Genomic DNA, 20942 nt, shown 5'->3' on the forward strand with positions numbered 1-20942 from the left:
AGGAGGAACAACCCTTTCCGTAATCGAAGAACCTGAAGCAAGATTTGAGAGAATTTCTGCTGCAGGTCATCAAATATGCAACAAGTTTCAGATGGTATTGACAAGAATCCTGATCCCTTGAAGAAAGTGTGTTTGGTTTTGGTAGGACATTGTGATGGTATGCTGCCAGAAGAGCAGTTATTGCATGTTCCGAACATGACGTTTGCTCCGATTACGCCATGTGTGATATTGAGGCTTACAGACTAGTACTAACAGATAAACGAAATTTACGAAGGAAATTTACAGTTGAAAATGTAGAAATAAACATGTTTACTGTTACATGGATTATTGTGCACAGATTTTACCCAATATTTTTAGTAAAATATATTTTGTGTCTCATTTGTGTAATAGTTTACCAAATACTCGCATTTCGTATCATAAGACACTGTATTTGTAAGTTTCCAAGCAAATATTTATTTTGCATATTTTTAGTGCATATTTCAATTATTACTTTTTGCATATTTGCACGCATATTTTGGTAGTTTTTACTACATATAAATCCTCAGTCTAGTGATGACGTAATATGAATTTTCAAGGTTCTTGATTATGGCAGTATGCATTGTCAGTGCTATCGTTGCATTCTATTTACAGACAATGGGCATTGAAGTTTTAAAACGCTTACCCTTTGATTACGAAACGAATCATTTATGTTTCCCGTGGAAAGTTCTCTATAAGTACCATTTGCTGGGGTAACTTCGTCACGAAAATGCTGATGTATTTGCCCCCCTAATATTTTGGAATTTCTTTGGTATTCCTTCAGTACATTTATAAAGGATAATGTGTTCCTCGCGTATAATTTTCGTGTTGTCACTTGACACGGATTTTGCAGGGTATATTAGAATATTCCAAAATCTGTACGAAGATACCCCGTTTGACGGTACCACTGTATCCAAAATTATCAATTTCTGAGATGGCAAGGTTCAGACCATTGGTCTGACCCCCCCCCCCTCCTTGGTTTTATCGAGACAGAGTGGCATTGAGATGAACCATGGATGATAAATTTGACTACCTGAAACAAGGGCATATGAACCACTGCATTTCGAACATTCATCTCTTTCATCTCTCTTACAAAAACTACCTAATATAAGTTCAAACTTTGGTTTTAAAACAATTTTTTTCTCAGCACATAATGATGTTCTCACAACGTGAACAGAACTCGGTCGAATTTATGTGATTCTGAGAAGTTTGGTTCAACATTTTATGAGATTAGCCTACTCACATTATAATAGTTACTACAGCTGCCTTACTTTCCACATACATGTGATCTCGCCAATAACAGATTAGAATGATAATATCTTTAAATGTTTCAAGAAAATGAAGAATCAACATAAAAGGGGACAAAGAAAACTACTGTAAATGCTACAGGCGATATACGAGCACAGGACCAATGGATTTATCCTTTCATGCTTCTAGGACTTGTTACGAGTATGACTGTAACAAAAATATATTTGTATTTGTATACATTTATAGAGCAAATACAAATTGTGTTATCTATTTTGCGTTACATTCTACTATCTATTTTATTAATTTATTTATCGAACTCAACAGGTACATACCTAATTACAGACCCCATATGAAAGATACATTGTGAATATAATTACATATATTTCTGCAATATAGAGATAGATATTATATATATAAATATATACACACCTACATAAAAATACATTTAAAATTATTTCCTATATATATATATATACACACACACACACACTTGATCACATCATTTCATTAGGAAATTATGTGTTTAAGCTTATGTCATTGTATTAGTAGTGGCTTTACTGAGGTCCCTTAGGTTTATAGAAAATATATCAATAGTCTTGTTCTTGATTAACAATTCATTGTAGCTGGTGCACATTCTCCACAACGGAGATTTCTTATTAATTTCCGATCTAGCCTTCTTTATAAGAAAAACTTCGTTCTTGAGTCTAGTTTTCGACGACGGGATTCGAACATTTATCTGGCAGAGTAGATGTTCAGCATCTACTTCGTTATTTAACAACTTCCACAAGAATACTATTTTCTGTAACGTTCTTCTATGACACAGCTTCGTAAACCGACTTTCGTATATTAGGTTGTCGTAGTGTTCAAATGTGGGGTAAACTTTCTGAAATTTGTATTTTAAAAATCTAAGAAATTTTGATTGTACTCTTTCAATTGCTACACTGTACTTTGCTCTGTCTGTATTCCATATAACAGATGCATATTCGAGTTTTGATCTTACATACGAATAATACAAAACTTTTAGTGTCTCTATACTCTTGAAATCCCTCCCCATTATAAGAATGAACCCAAGGCTGTTGAACGCTTCACTAATTATTTGTTCTACGTGTTTATTAAAAGTAAGATTTGAATAAAAAATAAACCCTAAATCCTTGACTATAAAATTTCTTGGTAGAGTATGGTTGTATATTTGATACTGAAATTCAACTGAGTTTTTCTATCTAGTATATGTTACAAAATGACATTTATTGATATTTAGTGTTAAATCATTGTTTATTGTCCAAGTTTCTAAATTTGTAATATCATTTTGAAGTTGAACACCATCATCTTTTTGCTTATTTTCCTGTAGAATTTCAGGGCTTCTGCGAACAGCAATTTATGTGAATATTCGAATTAATCAGGCAAATCATTAATAAGTAATGTGAATATTTCAATTAACGTTTCGGGAAGGAAATACAGTAGTTTACTAGCAACTATGATTTCAGTGATTATATATTGAAAAAAGGAAACAAAATATAAGGAATTAATGGATATTTAACAATGTCAGCACATTATGAATTTCATTTTGAATTTTCCGAACTATTGTTTTAAAACTGAAAAAGTATTTTTTTTTATTTTTTATCCTCAACTCTCATTTCGTTCGTGCATTGGTGTCAACTATCGATAAATCACAAACTACCGAAGGTACGTACAATCATCAACATATCCATTTCAAATTTTTTATATTTTTAAAATGCCTTCTCTATTATAATATGCATTTCCTGTGTCAATTATGAGCATATCATATTCAAAATTCTACATCAATATAATTTTTGTGTAGAAATTAATTGAATTCATTCATATGTTTAATTGAAAGATAATCCATATTTACTTGAAACATGGCCTTGACTCAATGTTTCAATAATCTATAATCTCTGGAATTTTTGGGACTACAGTACTGACTTCACCAGTCCATGTGTGATGACTAGACTGAGGATTTCTATGCAAATGCATATTTTTATTGGAAGAGCATACTGAAAAGGTAATTGATTTCTTATAAGTTTTTCCAAAAATGTAAGGAAATGGTGGTATATTTATGTTGCATTTTTGGTCATTTTTGGTCACAAATGCACATTTTATTTTATTTTGCATATAATGTGCATATTTTACAGAATTTATTTGAAATGTTATTTTTTCGGCCAAATGTAAGATTTTGCAGATCGCAAACTTGTTTCCACCACTTTCCAACCATTATCAGAAGGTGTTTGGGAGAGTCTTGCTTTTATCGAAGTTCACTTTGGTATTCTGCAAGTAGGTTGACCATAATATTTTGACCCAAAAACGGGACATCCCGAATAGGTCAGCTTACCCCCTCCCCTATCATGAAAAATTGGTTAGGCTTAATTATAATATAATTGTTCCTACAGATCACTAAATGGTATATCATAAACAGTAAATGAAAAATAATCTCTCGTTTTCAAAGAGTATTAATTATTATAATCTCCATATGACTTATTACATAGTTAAGGAATGTCAAAAATATTTATCAGAACAGCTTTATCCTTCACTAACCGTTCATAAAACCCCTGGAAAGACTTATACACAACACGTGGTTTGTCTCTTGAGTTTCTGTCAAGACGCAGGAATGTAAATTCTTGTTGCAGGTCCGTATTGCAAACTTCTTGACCACGCTTATACACTGCTCTACAAATAACTCGATGCAACAAACACCACCACCTGAGCTTTAAAAAATAAACTGTTGTCTGCTCGAATGTTCTCGCCGATAATGGAGCAGTTTGATTGTTATGAATTGCTTGAAACGCAGTTCATCAACATTCTTTTAGCACGCAAACGGGAACGTATGGTCACCCTACCTGCGAGGCAAGATCAAGAAGATAGGCAAAAGGAGGAACAACCCTTTCCGTAATCGAAGAACCTGAAGCAAGATTTGAGAGAATTTCTGCTGCAGGTCATCAAATATGCAACAAGTTTCAGATGGTATTGACAAGAATCCTGATCCCTTGAAGAAAGTGTGTTTGGTTTTGGTAGGACATTGTGATGGTATGCTGCCAGAAGAGCAGTTATTGCATGTTCCGAACATGACGTTTGCTCCGATTACGCCATGTGTGATATTGAGGCTTACAGACTAGTACTAACAGATAAACGAAATTTACGAAGGAAATTTACAGTTGAAAATGTAGAAATAAACATGTTTACTGTTACATGAATTATTGTGCACAGATTTTACCCAATATTTTCAGTAAAATATATTTTGTGTCTCATTTGTGTAATAGTTTACCAAATACTCGCATTTCGTAGGATAAGAGACTGTATTTGTAAGTTTCCAAGCAAATATTTGTTTTGCATATTTTTAGTGCATATTTCAATTATTATGTTTTGCATAGTTGCATGCATATTTTGGTAGTTTTTAGTACATATAAATCCTCAGTCTAGTGAGGCAGTATGCATTGTCAGTGCTTCCGTTGCATTCTTTTTACAGACAATGGGCACTGAAGTTTCAAAACGCCTACCCTTTGATTACGAAACGAATCATTTTTGTTTCCGGTGGAAAGTTCTCTATAAATACCGAGCAGAAAGATGGATCAGCCTTTCCTATTCAAGAGGAGTCACCATGATGCTGCTAGTGGTCTTCTGTCTTATCATCGCTTCACTCTTCACCACTGAAGCAGCCGAACCCTGTGTTGGTGTGAGTACAAATTGTATCACTTTCCTTAGAGATACGCACAGGTTAACTCCATAAATATATTCTCAATATCTAACTTGCTCAGTACATCGATTCAATTGTTACCACAGCACATGGAGTGATCAATTCAAGATGTCGCCATTCCATAAAAAAATACATTGCCGAGGTGGAATGGCAGCACTTTAATATAAATATTTAACAATACATAGAATTTCACTCTATAATAATAACAATTCGCAGTGCAACAACCCTTGAGGGCCAGGGTCTACTGTCGATCCACAAACGTCGATGATATCATTCACAGTTACGGGGTGATGTATGGTCTGCACGACGAACCCCCTTAATTGTTGGATGTTTCCATGACAGGGTTACGCAACTCATTCGTAGCTCCATAATTTCCTCACGATGGTGGGTGGCCAGCGGTCCCATACACAGCCCGAAATCTCAGGATGGAAGTTTTTACGCTTCGTGACAGGAGACTCGAAGCACGGTGTGGGACGGAATTTTACTGTAACAAAAAGTAAACTTGTTTTAAAACTTAGATTAAGAATTTTTTATCTGATATCTAATAGTATAAAGTTAGATTTGAAAAATCGAAGTGAACATTACTAGGGCAAAACGATATCAATTAATTAATCAATTAAAAGCGGCCACAGGCAATCAAAATGGGCCAGTGTAGAAAATCAAAAACACATATATACAGTCTGTTCGTTTTGCTCTGGGCCGAGATAGCGCGTGACATAGCGCAGATGCCGGCATTTTCTTCCCGTAACGTCTCGCATATTTACGCACACATCTTTACAATTATATTTGTATTGCATAACGTGTGCTAACCTGTGTTATAAGAGTTGTTCAAAGTTGTTCAGGAGCTATCTCGGTCCAGGGCCAAAAACGAATGCACGTATATCACCCCAAGAAGGTATATCTATTTGACACCCGGCAACAAAATTCAAAGAAGTTCTCCACACTGGTGCCTTGGCATTATGTCATGTATTCGTGTTAGCAAACATAAATACGGCACAACACAGAGGTACACAACAATCATGATGGCCAAGAACAAACTTATTTCACGTTTTAATTACATTTTGCAATATAAGGCTACTGGTGAACTTTGCTTTATTTTCCTCTAAATATTTGAATTCATAACAGATATTTCAGCGGCAGTGTCAACTATACAGGTGATTCTTCTTTGTAGCTGATCAGTGGTGATTCATCCATTTTTTTGTTAACCACTGTGTTAAATTTTTAAGTCACTGTTCTACAAAGGTTTTATTTCAAATCCGTAATTAGAATTTCGCTATCAGGGACAGTTTTTCTTGTTATAAGGAATTAAGAGTCTCATTTTACTCTGATTCACCGTTCGTGATAAATGCAGGGAATTGTCAGATGAGCAGTTGGTAACATTTGCTTCTGAGCTTCTGTTTCAGATGTTTGCAGTTCTGTTCCTAAGCTACATGATGTACCTGCACGTTATTGTCAAAGTACTAACCATTGTGTTTGCAGCTTTTGTTAAAGTTGATGTACTTTGCCTGTCGAAATCAACCAGGTAGCTTCTGCTACATCTATGGAGACTTGGCCTTTTCAAGGCAGAAGAGGAGGATCTGATCTATCATGTAGAAGTACTACAAACATTACCTTGGAATCGACGAATATATTCTCCACCGCAGCACAAACGTCACTAAAATTAGGCGAACGTGCCTATTTTGAAACTGAGCACCTACTGACTGATCGCAACGACATTAGTGGTTTAATGAACGTTCATACGTTCTTCTAATGTCACAAAGAACTAGTGAGATATTAGAAGTTAACTAACTAACTCTCTAGCTTCTTAAGCACAAAGGCTTATGGCTGCAGCAACACAAGCCTTCCATCTGTCCCTATCCTAGGCAAGATCTATCCAATATTTTCCATCCTTACTGATTTCCTTTATGTCCAGAGATATTAGAAGAAATCCATGGAATATATGGAGCATAAGTGGAGGATATTTGGCGACTTCAAGATAGTTGCAATGATATTGTGAATGCAACAGGGCTACACAAACTATACCTGCTTCCTCTGCAAGTGGTATACCCATGACAGAAGAACCACTACACAAAAGAGAATTGGTCTAAACGAAATTGACAAGTGGTAGAAAAAATATACAGCATTATACAGCGTGTGATGTTCCTCTTCCCCCTCTTCACAACAAAAGGCCTTACGAAACAATTTGTAAAGGCTATGGACACAACTGGAAGAAGATTTAAGTGTCTTTCAAACAAAATTCCTCGTCTTTCAACAGCAAAGGGAAAGTAAGGTACTTTGAGGAACCTCAAATTAGAGAACTTCAGCAAATCCAGAGCTTGAAGCTTGTCTAACAGAGAAAGAAAAGAAAGCGTGGATATAATGTTACATGCAACATAAATTGCAAAAATGTTATTATATTTTTTGAAAATAAGTATTATGTAACAATTCTGTGTGCGAATATTGTGTCACATATCACATTTAAAACTTTTAAACATAATATACTAGGTTTCGAGAAAGTATGATAAAATTATTCCATGAATTCACTCAGTATTCACCTTAAAATTGCAAAATTTTAGAAAAAAATAAAATCACGATTACTCGTAAACTATCCTTGACGGAGAAAATCTAAATACAGATTTGAAATCAGTTCAAAATTTGCAATAGGAATCAGAACTTTTTCCTCCAGAAAAAATAAAAAAGTTCTTTTTTGTAGAACAGTGTTACCTATGTTTCGAAGGCTGATTCTGCCTCCGAAACGTAGGTAATTTGCAAAGGAGGATTCTCAAAATCGGTATTAACGAAATCGAGAAAAATAACATGCGACTCAAGAAATCGTACAGTTTGTGAAGATAATTACTTTCGGTTGATCCAGAGACATCCTGGACAGAATTAAATCACTATTAATGAAATCAAAAGATTCTGTCACGTCATTTGGACAGTCTGAATTACATACTACTAACGTCATCTGTTGAATTCACCATATAAGTGGCCATATTGGGTTCAGGTACCTTGTATTTATTCATTCTTTGACATATTTTACACGCAATATCATTCTATTACAAATATTATCAGCATTCTATTTCTTCTGATGTTTAAATGTTTCCTTCAGGAAATCAATAAAACAGCTATAAGAGAAGTTATAAAATCAAGTAAGACACATTATTTATTATATCTATTCATTTATAAACTATCATAAATCATAATAGTACTTAACACGACGAATAGATTCAATATATTTCTAATATTAGAAAAGTAATTTAAATTTAAAGGTAACATATTACAATAAATGAGTGATGGATGCGCATCTACATTTTTTGTGTATTTTTTTACATGTTATATTCAAGGTGAATAAATATAACTATTTTTATTTAAAAAATTATTCTTGATGATGTATTTTACTTAAATCGAGTTTTTATATTTAAAAAATGTTTAAAATTGCTTGCATGGTTTTTGGCACCACACATACAGATACCTACATGTTTTTTTTAAAATATTTATTTTGTTTTATTTTACAGAAAGCCTTTTTCTGTTATATGGCCCTGTAAAATATTTGAACACTTTGATTAAAGCTATATATATATGTGTATATATATGCAAACTCAGTGCGTTTATGAAAATATAATAATTTTAGTAAATTTTCTTCAAGTGAAAATAAAACATTCTGTATGTACTACATGATTGTAACTTAAAATATTTATTCTATTGTATAGTCTTTGTAGCTCAACTTTGGCATTTTTTAATGATAGTTTACATAATATCCTTCCATGTTTATTTACACTTTAATGATAATAAGACTATTTAAGATTTAACATGATTAATATTTTGTATATTATTCTAAAAAAAATGTTTGCTATTTTTGCTTATGAAAATTATTGAATTTTAATTAAGAGAAATTTAAGTGTGTTTATAGTTTACATAATACATTTCCTTTTATATGAGTTTTACTCCATCAGTACATATATTATGTTTCCAATCTTTTCCTTCCTTAGAGGCTCCTTCGGTGTATAAGGCCTTTACATTGGGTATGTAGCTTAAATCCTTAGACATTTGAAGATATTAAGCATTCTATCATATTTCTCATAGCTTATTGACACAGTTCTTACATAGAGTATTTCTGAGAACCTACCCTAACCTAGCTAAGTTCTAATATTTCTGTAGTACACTATACAAGATTTAACAATAGTAAAATAAAGAGAAGTCCGCTACCTTACTCGAAGATATTTTCTGGTGCAGTCTGGCGTCGAGCAGCAATTTCCCTGGACTGGCCTTCTGTCCCATATTTGGGGGGAGGGTTTATAGCAAGGTGTCCTCCTGTCCCTTTGATTACCAGAGACCTTTCAAAGTCATTCCGATCTTAGTGGCTCTTTGTACATAAGTCCATTTCCTCAATTTGCTCATGATGGGTAATCATCAGATTCCCATATTTAGTCCTAGAGCAATTATCCATATTTGGAAAATCACAGGATCACGGCTTTCCTTGTTTCAGAGAACCTTGAAGTTGTTTACTAATAGTTCACAATTTTATGGGTTAGCCACTCTTCCTCATTCCAACCTTATCCTTTAGCCAATGAATTGGACTTATCCTCTTTCCATGCTGCTGATTAGCAAAGAGACAGATACTGTATGCTTTTAGTGTTGCATGATGATATACGTAAAATAAAGTAGACTTCCAGTATTGTTGAAACTAGCACCAAGCCAATACCCATGAGCTTAAATGTATTTTATTCATTATAAAGGATAGTTGAGAAATCCATCCGTTACAATAAACACCATTAAATAATTACAACATTAATGTACTTTCACCAGAAGTGATTCTGATATCTACAAAATCCTTATACACATTATTATATAAACTATTTCTTTAAAGTGATTTAAATCAGTGATTAAAAAAATCACCTGATTTAAATCTGAGTTAAATTAATCCATGTTGGTTACATTTCAGTAAAATTGCACAAACAAAAATATTCACACAATGGTGTATGTGTATAATCTAATTTGAAAATCCAACTAAGAACAATCGTTGAAGCCTTATCTTAAATCACCACGAGTTTAAATATGATAGAGATTATAAAGAATATAAACATTGCATGCATGTAATTTTAACACATATTCTCATAGCATGTTGTTATGAAACAACATTGTAGTCCCTCTACGCATTTCGTTTCAACCAGTCACAGAGCGTACGTACTTAGGGGTTCACAATCTCTATCATACACATGCCAAACAGCTATATTAATTTTTTTCTGTTGCGTGCCTTGTCAGACATACATTTTCTGTTGCCATGCCTTCAATATAAGCGTGTTGAGTATCTCTTTCCGAATATGTATACTCCGATGTGATGAATGATGCAGGGTTGTTGAAGTTCTATGAACCCATAAATTCTAATCAGTTCTATTTGATTCCGAAACAGGACCGTGACTTTTTTGGACCGTAACTTTTTTCTCGCATAATTTAAATTCGGTTCAAGTTATTGAAAGAAGTTTCCAGGACCGTAATTAAATTCATCTGAAAAAGAAAGGTTCCTGTACCATATTCAAATTGATTCGGGAAAATGCTTCCTGGACCGAATTGGAATACTTTACAGAAAGGTTCTATATGGTCCAGAACCCATTTACGCTTGCTGATTTTCTCGCCTGGACCGGAATTGAATTTATTTAAAATTACTGGACTTTTAACAACCCTGAAAAAAGTAGTTTCATAAATATTAGCTGTACTTCATTTTCTCTAGCCCCTTCCCGGTAACCAATGAGTGTAACTATTTGATTGTTGTGATCAACAAATGATAGCACTAGGTAAGAGAGTTAGAGAAAAATAGAAGAACGCCTAGAATTAACTTAAATGATATACTGTTCTCACTCTCTATGTCTGTATGTCCATGTGTTTATGAAATTCGAAGAAATGAAAGTCTACAACTGACATATCCACTTTGCCACTAATTGCTGAAATGTGCGTAAACGTGTTAAAGTATATTAGCAAGCCCTTAATTGAAAGACAGACAGTACAAAAATATTATTTTTTGAGTTTATGAAGGCTCCCATATAATATTTTAGAAATTCATGAACACATACCTAAAGAGCAATAGTTCCGAATTTTTGCTTGCAAATTAATAATATCCACTAGGGTAATGTTATTATATTTATTTAAATTATTTTAGAATTCGCTTCCCGTTTGCCAATAAAATGTAAATTTCCCTAAAGATCTAAAAAAAAAGAAATAAAAATAAAATAAAAGAATAGAAGATATATTCAAGGAATCTCTTTCAAACAGAATAACGAAGAATTTATATATTTAAGATATAGTATGCTATTTTGATAAATATAGAGAATATTTCCAGATAACTAATGATTGTATATTGCCGCACCGATTAGGGTTCTGTTCACAATTTATATTAAAAACCTTTTCCATTTCTTCAGTTAGTGTTATGAGCTTGGTCTCACACAAAAGAATAGTCTCTGGTCCTCCTTCAGCATTCTACTTGTAGCTACTACTCAAATTATGTGGTAAAACTCGTAATACGCAATTAAAGTTCACAGTATTATTCAATATTTCATGGCCTATTCCTACCTGAAAAGAAAACATCAAAATTGCTGCAGCATATGTAGTGTTCTAAATTCATGTAATATCTTTGGCAAGGAAAACTTCTTTGGAATATTTTACAAGAGAAATCTACAATTCTAGCTCTCCTGTCAATAAAATTTGAGTTACGGTGGTTGTAAATATCTGCTGTTAGCTTTATATCTGTTTTTTGGATTTTACAAATACAAACGTTTTGGTGTGGGCTGTAAGACTACAACAAATTTTTAATTTACGATTAAAATTATATATATTTTTTAGATCTTTGAACTGGCAAATTTCTCATCATACTTTTTAAACTTTTTCAATAATATGGCGTAATCAGTACAAGGTAAAGATTAATTGAGGGTTTTCCACTCAGGCAAACTTCTAGCCATACCTCGTCTATTGCTCCACACTTAGTTGAAATTTCTCTGCCTCTTTTTCCGGTCTTGCACTGGAGTAAATGCAGGGAAGATAGAAGGTATATTTTACACTTCCTTTATATTCTGGATATTTTTTGTAGTATACCCAGCAGGCAGGAGCACTTGTGCTTCAATATTTCTCTTTCAGCTTATTCCACTGTCTATTCCTTTCACATATATTGCTCAATATCTGTGTGTCCTGTAACAATATTCACCCTTCTACATGATGAATTTTGACTACTTGATAATAATTTGGTACTGTATTTTAAATTTTCATTACGATGTTTTCAAACTTTTCTTAACGTTAAAAGATGAGGAATTATCAATTGTATTAAATAAATTCCTCAATTTCATATTGTGTACTATCGCCAATAACAAAATGACAAGGATAATTATTTTGGCTGCATTATATTTAAATATATTTCCCACAATAAAAGTCAATCAAAGAAGACAACATGAACAACTAAATTTATCTATTGTCAATATCCGAACATGCAAAAATAATACATACAGACAATGTAAGTAAGATTGTAAATTTTGAAACATTTGAAGTAAATTTCACATTAGATTCTTATGTTACTCACATTGCATATTATTGTTTTCAATATCTATTTTTTTCTTAATATTGTAGCGGAGCAAGGAATGAAACAAGGTAAGCAATAACGATAGAACATACAATAGAAGACTAAATATTATGATGTGAACGATAAAATGAATCTGCCTACTGCGAGTTATGCGATTTATGCGTGTATAGACAAGTAGCGTTGCTGTCAGCTATCAATATTACCAAATTTGACGACATGACGACTGCTTGTTTATCTCGTTGATATATTTATCACTTTCAGATCCTATATATTTCTTTACCAAAGAGAGAATCTGCGCTCAAATATATATATATATATATATATATATATATATATATATATATATATATATATATACACACACCTATACACACACACACACACACACAATTTTATATATGTGATTTATGTTTGTTAGCAAATAATTAGATTTGCTGAAAGATATGTCGAATACCAAATAATCGCTCAGATGTTATGGACTGCTGTTCAACTTTTCTGTTTCGTAGTTTCAAATTTCGTTGATAAAGTACAAAGGAACAAAACATGTTAATACTAAGGTTCATTTTACATATTTTTAAACAATTTATCAATGGTAACACGAGTGAGCCTTTGTTTTTCGTGACAGAGAAACACTAACATATACTGAACCAAAGTGTAGTGTTTTTTAAAAAAACAATTTAAAATTAAATTTAGTGTTATAAAGGTAGATAGAAAAATAATGCGAATGTGTAATCTTTATTGACCTTTAAAGAAAAAAAAATTGAAAAATAAATCACTTATTCAAGAGGCTTTTAACAATTTTATCTACTTTTTTATTTTCACAAAATATTGGAATATCTAATAGGGGGTACTAGGCTATCACACACACATACGTGTACACCTTCTCCTAAAATTGTGGCGTCGAGAAACAGAAAAGAAAGTTGCTTACTTAGGAAAGAAATTCTGATCACCTTATTTGAAATGTGGTTATTAACAGTTAATTACATTTTTTTATTCGAAGAGAAAAACAAGAAATATATGGTACTTAAATGTTGAAAATTCTGAAAGTACAAGGAAATTATATAGAGCAAGCTATCAAAATATAGAGCAAGCAATCTAAAAACAAAGAAATAGAATCATAGTGCGATGTATGTTTTCCAGCCCCTCCCCTTTAAATTCAGTCCTGTTTGAATTGATATTATGATATTCAAGTATTTACGAACTATTTCGAAGATTCAATGGAAATATTTCGTCCATAGCACATGTTTAATGCATAATTTTTATGCAAAACAACGACGAACATTTGTCTCTGACGCAAGCTCTAGTTCCTGTACATTTGCTCTCTATAAAAAAGTCAATTTTGAAAGAATATTAATTCACAGTACTGTAAATTTCCATTACACTGCGAAAGTTCTAAGCAGTCGGCTGTTGAATTCATTTTCTTAACCCTCTAATTGCATATTTCGTAAATTAATGTTAAGTATGGGGGGGGGGGGTAATGCACAACATATTGTCGATGTTGGCAACCAGGAAGGAACAAGATTCCGGTTTCTACGTCATAGCCGCTTTACCCAGCTACGAAACTCGAACCCGTGTTATACGAATTACATCACCACGGCTCCTATAATTTCATATAAACTGCAATTAATGTATAAGTTAACTAAATAATGTTTAATTTTTTTCTTTCATATCTATTAGGAAAAAATGGACCTGGTAAGTAGTTAAAAAGGTTATTTTTTCATTAAAGTGCATATTAACGAAACGTATGCTGAAAAATCAATTCATGCTATTAATGTTTGGAATTTCATAAGTTCTATAAATAATTTACTTAGTTGTCGATTTTCTTAAGCTAGAGTAAATCCACTTCTGGAGAAATGGTGAAATTGAAAGTTTCTACTTGTATGGTTATATTTTTGACCCAATTTTAACGTAGTCTTCTCTCCACGGATCATACACGACCTGAAATTTGAGCCATTTCGTAAAACGATTCGTTTAAAGGTTAGATTCACCACATGATAAATACCATTTAAAGTTAACCGAGGTAGTTTAAAATGGAGTTTAATTGTGAAAAAAATGTACATTATCAAAAACAATAGCTTAGTTGAATGAAAAAGCAAAATATTTTAAAATCATTATATAATATATAAACAAATTAAAAATTGGAAATTACTGGACAAATTAGTTTTCCTAAGAAAACTTATTCATATTCTTACCAGGCTTTTTCATGGTTCTAAATTTTCCCCTTTCTCTCATACATATTACATCAATCATCATGCAACGTGCCTGGATGTTGCCTTATCCCAGTCTTCCAAGCATTCTAAACACTTGAATTCCTCTCCCCCTCCCAATTTGTTTCAGATGTTCTTCGTCAGATGAAAATTCCAGAGCATAGGTTCATAGGTTATCGTCATCATTTATTGGCTCATCCTGATTACAAGATAACGTTACCACGGCTTCATCGGATATATATATAATATATATATATATATATATACACACACACACACACACACACACAAATAAATATAAAGGGTGGAAACGAACTCTACCGACAAACGTTCATCACAGGATGTTCAGGGATGTTGGCCGAGTGTTTTGATACATGGAACCCATGGCCCCTTATATGTGTTATATATATATAGTTGAAATATTCTTCCTGGAGGCTAATTTTCGGCCACCGTTGCCAAACAGTTACAGTGAATTATCATCATTTGGCAGGTTTAAAATCAACTTGTTAACAGCTTCATCTGATAATTATCATTTTGTAATGTATATTATTACGAGACTCGCCTGCTTTGTTATCTTTCCCCCCTTTCTTGCATGACGTCAATATCAATTGGTTGTAAGCTAAAGTTAATAGTTAAAGTTAATAAGGTTAGGTTCAAGTTAGGTTGACTTCCAGTTACGCTTCATTTATTGCTCCACACAGTTGTTCTTTTCACTCAAAATTTCACTGCCTTTCGCTTTCATTATGAATCATGCAACCTCAGCTGAAGAGTTGAGATAGGAGATAAACCACGTACTGCTGTCTACTGTACATGGATAAACCATGTACTAAAGGCTCCTTCTACATAAATACAGGTACTTGTGAAACAAAATATCAAAGCTTTTGCTGTTATTCAGTTTCTTCTGTGTGTGTGTGTGTGTGTGTGTGTGTGTGTGTGATAGTGGAAATTCCTAACTAGGGTGTGTGCGGTTACTTGTGGTTAGCTCAGGTGATTCTCCTATGATAACATGGAAACAGTGAGACATGTGTGGTGGGAGGGGTGCGAAAATTTTGCTAGCTATTTGGTGTGACATTTGCACCTCTGGAAAAGTTTTGATTTTTGTTCCATAGCGTGGTTTTTTATGCCAATTTTTGCTAATCGCGACGATGAAGATGAGTGATATGTGATATTTGGATGAAATTGATGAAGAAGACTCACATAGAACAGCCATGCCCGGGCGGAGCGCACTGTTCTAAAAACTCAGCCACGAAGAAATGTATAAATCTGGTATTATGCTCATAATCATATACAGATTAAACTTTGGAAAGGCAATTCAACTGGGAACGATGGACCAATACGTGTTTCATAATATTCCCGTAATTCCTCTGCTTTTGCTACCAGTTTGGCATGTGTTGTATTGGGTATGTAGTGGTGGTTAGGTAAGCAAATCAGGTTTAATGGGCAACAAAGTAAATAGCAATTTCGTTTTTTTCAAGGGAATTTATACCTACATGTTTCTTTAATTTTTTTTATTTTGTTTTATTTTTACAAAAAGCCTTTTTCTGTTAAATGGCCCTATAAGATATTTGAACACCTTGATTAAAGCAATATATATATATATATATATATATATATATATATATATATGTGTGTGTGTGTGTGGGGGGTGTGTGTGTGTGTGCATGTGCGTGTGTGTGTGTCATATGCAAACTTGCGTTTTTCTGGTGTTCATACTGTATATATGAACCTAGTATAAAAATGTTTGTTCAGTGCGTTTATTAAAGTGTAATAATTTTAGTAAATTTTCTTCAAGTGAAAATAAAACATTCTGTATGTACTACATAATTGTAACTTAAAATATTTATTCTATTTTATAGTCTTTGTAGCTGAATTCTGGCATTTTTAATGATAGTTTTCATAATATGACCTTGCATGTTTATTTACACTTTAATGATAATAAGAGAAATTTAAGTGTGTTTATAGTTTACATAATACATTTCCTTTCATATGAGCTTCACTCCATCAGTACATATATTATGTTTCCTATCTTTTCCTTCCTTAGAGGCTCCATCGGTGAATAAGACCTTTACATTTGGTATGTAGCTTAAATCCATAGACACTTGAAGATATAAAGCATTCTATCATATTTCTTATAGCTTATTGACACAGTTCTGACACAGAGTATTTCTAATAACCTACAGTAACCTAGCTAAGTTCTAATATTTCTGTAGGATACTATCCAAGATTTAACAATAGTAAAATAAAGAGAAGTCCATTACCTTACTCGAAGGTATTGGCTGGTGCAGTCTGGCGTCGATCAGCAATTTCCCTGGACTAACCTTCTGTCCCATATTTGGGGGGAGGGTTTATAGGAAGGTGTCCTCCTGTCCCTTTGATTACCAGAGACCTTTCAAAGTCATTCCGATCTTTGTGGCTCTTTGTACATAAGTCCATTTCCTCAATTTGCTCATGATGGGTAATCATCAGATTCCCATATTTAGTCCTAGAGCAATTAACCATATTTGGAAAATCACAGGATCACGGCTTTCCTTGTTTCAGAGAACCTTGAAGTTGTTTACTAATAGTTCACAATTTTATGGGTTAGCCACTCTTCCTCATTCCAACCTTATCCTTTAGCCAATGAATTGGACTTATCCTCTTTCCATGCTGCTGATTAGCAAAGAGACAGAGACTGTATGCTTTTAGTGTTGCATGATTATGTACGTAAAATAAAGTAGACTTCCAGTACTGTTGAAACTAGCACCATGCCAATACCCATGAGCTCAAATATTTCAAGAAGGATAAATATATTTTATTCATTATAAAGGATGGTTGAGAAATCCATCCGTTACAATAAACACCATTAAATAATTACAACATTAATGTACTTTCACCAGAAGTGATTCTGATATCTACAAAATCCTTATACACATTATTCTATAAACTATTTCTTTAAATTGATTTAAATCAGTGATTAAAAAAAATCACCTGATTTAAATCTGAGTTAAATCAATCCATGTTGGTTACATTTCAGTAAAATGGCACAAACAAAAATATTCACACAATGGTGTTTGTGTATGTGTGTATAATCTAATTTGAAAATCCAACTAAGTACAATGGTTGAAGCCTGATCTTAAATCACCACGAGTTTAAATATGATAGAGATTATCAAGAATATAAACATTGTATACATGTAATTTTAACACATATACTCAAAGCATGTTAGTTATGAAACAACATTGTAGTCTCTCTACGCATTTCATTTCAACCGGTCACAAAGCGTACGTAGTGAGGGGTTCACAACCTCTATCACACACATGCCAGACAGCTATATTATTTTTTTTCTGTTGCGTGCCTTGCCACACACACATGCACGTTCTCCATTTTCTGTTGCCATGCCTTCAATATAATCATGTTGAGTATCCCTTTCCGAATATACGTATATACTCCGATGTGATCAATGAGGCTGGGTTATTGAAGGTCTATGAACCCATAAATTCTAATCAGTTCTATTGGATTCCGAAACAGGACCGTAACTTTTTTTCTCGCATAATTTAAATTCGGTCCAAGTTATTGAAATCTATACTTCTAGCTCTCGTGTCAATAACATTCGAGTTACGGTTGTTGTAAATATCTGTTGTTAGCCTTCTGGGATTTTACAAATGCAAAACCTTTTGGTGTGGACTATCAGGCTACAACAAATTATTAATTTACGATTAAAATTACATATAGTTTTTAAATCTCTGAACTGGAAAATTTGTGAAACTGCATCATAATTGTTTTAGCGTGTTAAAAATCAGCTTGATACTTCCTTCGTCCGTTTAATTGGTCACTTACCTTAATACAGAAAAACCTGTTTCCTTTTCTCATACTTTTTACACTTTTTCAATAATCTGGTGTCATCAGTAAAAGGTAAAGATTAATTGAGGGTTTTCCACTCAGGCAAACTTCTAGCCATGCCTCGTCTATTGTTACACACTTAGTTAAACTTTCTCTGCCTTTTGTTCCGGTCTTGCACTGGGGTAAGTGCAGGGAAGATAGAAGGTATATTTTACACTTTCTTCATATTCTGGATATTATTTGCGGTATACCCAGCAGCAGGAGCACTTGTACTTCAATATTTCTCTTTCAGTTTATTCCACTGTCTATTCCTTTCACATATATTGCTCAATATCTGTGTGTCCTGCAACAATATTCACCCTTCTACATGATGAATTTTCACTACTTGATAATAATTTGGTAGTGTATTTTAAATTTGCTTTGAGATGTTTTCAAACTTTTCTTAACGTTAGAAGATGAGGAATGATCAATTGTATTAACGTAATTCCTATATTTCATATTGTCTACTCTCGCCAATAACAAAATGACAAGGATAATTATTTGGTTGCATTATATTTAAATATATTTCCCATAATAAAAGTCAAACACAGAAGATAACATGAACAACAAATTTTAACTATTGTCATTATCCGAACATGCAAAAATAATACATATGCATACATACAGACAATGTAATTAAGAATGTAATTGTGAAACATTTGAAATAAATTTCACATTAGACTCTTATGTTACTCACTTTGCATATTATTGTGTTCAAAATATATTTTCTTTCCTAATATTGTAGCGGAGAATGGAATGAAACTAAGTAAGCAATAACGATAGTACATACAATAGAAGACTAAATATTATGATGTGAACGATATAATGAAACTGCCTAGTGAGAGTCTAGACAAGTAGCGTTGCTGTGAGCTATCAATATTACCAAATTTGACGACATGACGACTTCTTGTTTATCTCGATATTATTTAAAGTAGGCAGTCACTGTACCTATTAAGAGCAAGCAATAAACAATACACGATTGATATATTTATCACTATCAGATCCTATATATTTCATTACCAAAGACAGAATCTGTTCCCAGATATATATATATATCACACTAAGTCATTCAAACAATAGTAAGCAAACTATTTCTCACTCTCTCTCTTGCTCCTTACATCCACCCCCACACACACATATATATATATATACCTATATACCTATATATATATATATATATATATATACACACACACACACACACACACACACACACACACACACACACACACACACACACACACACACACACACACACACACAGGGTGTCATTTTAATGGCGCCCACGGACCACAGATTCGTGTAGAGGATATCAAAAGAAACAACTTTTCTCCGGAACATTTTTCTCGTTGGTGCGTCAATTCGACGCTACAACCGTTCAAAAAAGACCGTTTTGCCGCCTGGATGCTGGCAACCCAACACAACATTTGATCGTATCTGTGACGTCATTTCCTGCGGCGAAAGAGCGCACGGTAGGGTTGGAAGGAACACACAAATTTTGTGAAAAATTACATTACCAACCACATTATTAGCTGTAAAACGAAGCGAGAAACGCGTCCAGTAAACCGAACATGATAGCCTATCAGCCAGAAGATCAGCAATCATCTCAGGATCTCAGGGGAAGGGGGAAGTGAACCAACGATATGAGAAATGGTAATAAAACGTATTCAAAATGAAGTGTCAATATCGGATTTTAACTCAGCCTACATGTCAAATATAACCAATAATAAATGTTTTTGTACTTACAACTTACATTTGGCTGTTTACGCCCAGCTATATGTCAATTATATTTGCTTATCTCGTTGCAAGGTTGATATCTACAAGTTTGTGTCCAGATGCCTTGTGTTACTTTTGTGCTGATAACCGAGTATCTGAGGTTCACGTTGTTACATTACGACTAAAACAGGTACAACCACAGTAACAATCTAATGATGAATCAGTAGCGAATATACTGTCCTGTTCAGAGTTGCAAACTATTACATGTGTATCCGGTACGTAGATAAACACAGTCGTCGAAGAGTTTGTTTTACTACTATTTATATCCCTGTATTTTCAAAAATTTTTGCCACTTGCCTCATAATGCCCTTAATATACATTATGTTATGTGTTGCTTACCTTTGGAATTGAGTTCTTTCATTTATATTTTGTCATCTATTCAGTGTGTCACAGACAACTAGTATCAGAAGGACGAAGTGGATAGACTAAATTGTAGATACCAACTTGGTAACTAGATTTGCAAATATTTGATATGTAAGCTAAGACAAAATTCGATATGACTACTTCCACTTGAATTCCATTTCCTTTCTACCATTTTTCGTATCGTTTGTTTACTTCCTGTTAGGTTACAGAACGTGTTTTCTCGTTTTGT

General features: G+C 33.2%; 1 long non-coding RNA gene across 1 annotated transcript; it reads left to right on the top strand.

Moving 5' to 3' along the window:
- Positions 1 to 4856: 4856 nt before the first annotated feature.
- On the top strand, positions 4857 to 16798 carry LOC145982933 (uncharacterized). The gene is made up of 6 exons (XR_014441208.1): positions 4857 to 4948; positions 8058 to 8097; positions 8938 to 8970; positions 12557 to 12577; positions 14187 to 14201; positions 16758 to 16798. It is a non-coding gene; the product is annotated as an uncharacterized LOC145982933 (long non-coding RNA).
- Positions 16799 to 20942: the final 4144 nt, after the last annotated feature.

Source organism: Lepisma saccharinum, unplaced genomic scaffold, assembly GCF_977018435.1.
Source record: "Lepisma saccharinum unplaced genomic scaffold, izLepSacc3.1 HAP1_SCAFFOLD_465, whole genome shotgun sequence".
NCBI lineage: Eukaryota > Metazoa > Arthropoda > Insecta > Zygentoma > Lepismatidae > Lepisma > Lepisma saccharinum.